This window comes from Aplysia californica, unplaced genomic scaffold (assembly GCF_000002075.1).
Source record: "Aplysia californica isolate F4 #8 unplaced genomic scaffold, AplCal3.0 scaffold00008, whole genome shotgun sequence".
Taxonomy (NCBI): domain Eukaryota; kingdom Metazoa; phylum Mollusca; class Gastropoda; order Aplysiida; family Aplysiidae; genus Aplysia; species Aplysia californica.
In genome coordinates, this window is record NW_004797278.1 from 1,239,146 (window position 1) to 1,241,901 (window position 2,756).

Here is a 2,756-nt window from a genome sequence, read left to right on the forward strand (position 1 = left end):
GCGGCGTGCTGGCTCCCCGCGACTCACGGCTCATCTTTGTTTGTTTGACAATCAAGAGAAAGCACGAAGTGATAACAAAATGATGTGTAGTTCAAGATGCGGAGAGTTTGCTTTTGCTCTCTCTGTCTTCTCTATCCCCACCCCCTTTCCTCTACTCCTTTGCCATCACACCACTTTCCAACTTTGAAGAGAAACCACTGTCCTTTTTGTCTGCACATATTACAGCACTAACCATTCTCACAACTCGCTTCAATCCTAACAGTTATTAAAATTGTAAAACATATCGTTTATTGTACAAACATAATTCATTCACGCACATTTGTTTGACCTCTTACTCTAGCATAACACGAGGACAATCTCTCTCTTTCTCTCTCTCTCTCTCTCTCTCTCTCTCTCTCTCACGCACACACACACACACACACACACACACACACACACACACCTTTAAACGTTCCCCCTCAGCTAACACATCCACACTACGCACAAACACCTGCGATTGTTGTCGTGTCTTCTGATTTAAAAAAAATAATTCTTTTTTAAAGTCATGCAGAACTGGAGCCTTGTAACACCGGCTAACCTCCTGGGCGTGTGAAAATTTAAAACGCCTTCTCTTTTTGTTGGGTACAATAGCTGGGTTATGGAGTTGGTATTCTGTTGAGAACGATGGGCGCCTGGAGAGGGAAGACCATAAAATTAGTAGTTGTGCACGAGGTACTGCGACCATTGACTGACCCATCTTTTTGTGGCCCGCAGGGGAGGGTAAAATGATACCGTTTTGTCAACTCACAAACGTAGCAAAGGGTGACCCATCTCCACCGGTTATCTTCCAAAAGTGAAAAAAGTCAGGTCCCAGAGAGGAAAACTTTAAGAAGCCTTTGGAACTTTCTCGAAGAATTAACTGTTACATTGTTGTATAATATTTTGTCGTAAGAGCTGCATTCCAATGCCAGATCCGTGATTTGCTCGCTGATTTTTACTTCATAGTAGACCAATAATATTGAGTAACTTCTATTGCTATAACTTTGGAAAGGGTATGTGGAGGCAGTTAATGATTCAGTCTATGCGGATTTTTGTGTTGTTCTGTGAAAGCGTAACTGAACGTGCTCTTGGAGTCTGTCAGAAATATGACTTCTCCAATAAATTGTATTTCATAGACTGAAAGTTATTTCTCATATTTCTTAATCTCAACCCAAAAATATTTCCTCTCTTTGTGATTTGCCTCTGTGCCCTCAACTTTTTTCCAATAGCCACCAAGATTATTTAATACTTTTCAAAATACAAATAAAAAATGTGAAAAACGTATTCTTTAAATTTAAAAGAAGGCCCTATAAACTATGGTGTAGTTTAACCAGGTGCCTAATTGGAATAACAAAGTTATCCCTTTACTTACTTATAAACTACAGACCTAGACTCTATGTGTTTGAAAAATGGGAAATATATATTTTCAATCTTTAGCACGCTTGTAGGTCAACCTAGATTTAAATTGTGCTCCTCGATTTTTCGAATAATGTTAATAGCAGGGAACTGAACTCAGTGATGTTTCTACATCAATCTTTGCAAAATGTGAACTGGAAAAAGAGTCCGAAGAAAAAAGACTTTTCAGAAATGTTTTATCTCTCCTGGTGTTGCTGATGAGTAAAACTGTTTGCTGAAATGATAAGCTTCTTCCTTCGTGTTTTTTCTCCATTTCGTTGTTGGCCGAACACATTCCCAACAGCAAGAGGGCAGGTAAACATTGCAGAGAGGCAGAAAATGAGGGGGTCTTATTCATTGAAAAGGGGTCAAGGAGTTAAGGTTTACCTAGCTAAGGTGTATGCTAGCGTCTTAATACAGTTAACTGACTTAACTCCCTTCTAGAAAACCGGCAAACAATGGATACGTTCATAATTGGTAGCCGAAGTTTAAACCGTATGTCTGCTGATCTGTCGTTTTCTCTTCTCCACGTGACCCGAGGTGACACTTCTCCTTTGAAAGGTCATGAAATCTCCAGGTGAATTAATAACTTAATATTAATAGGCCAGAACTCCCCTGGATGCAGACAAAATTATTGACCCCTTATACCTTTGTAATCACAGGAGAAGCGGTGGGAAGAGTGGAAATGATCCCTTTTTCGTGTGTTTCTTTCATTCTCAGAGAGAGAAAATGAACTACAATGTTCATTAAAAATAGTACCGTCCGCTTTATTTAATGGATTACACTGCGATGTCAGCCAGAACAAATCTCATGTGCCGATTGGAGTCAAAGCGGTTTGATTAAATGCGTGAAGCCCCGAAGGTTGGAGAAAAATCAAAGGAATCTAAATGAGATGGCGCAAAGCGTGAACGTAAAGGAATGAGAGTTCACGAGAACGACATAAAAATGTCCTGTCTGGAGACACTTTTGGACAATAATTTGGTCATAATAATGTGCCACCGATATTTTGTGTGCGCTTAATACGACTCCGTTAGACTATCGTCGACTCCAGTGCTGAAATTTATTGAACTGTAGCAAAGGCTGCCCATCCTCAAATTCAATCACGTTGTCAGAAGATGCTATGGGAACAGTATGCATTTTTGCTCCAGTTGCCCCTCCCCCGTTTTTTCTTCTCTAATATATGTATATATCGAGAGATATAGGGCGAATGAGAGAGATGAGAGAGAAGGGGGGGGTGGATAAAAGTTTAAAATAAGAGAGAGCAGGGCAAGAAGAGAAATATACAGGAAAGAAGACAGACAGACAGACAGACAGACAGACAGACAGACAGACAGACAGACAGA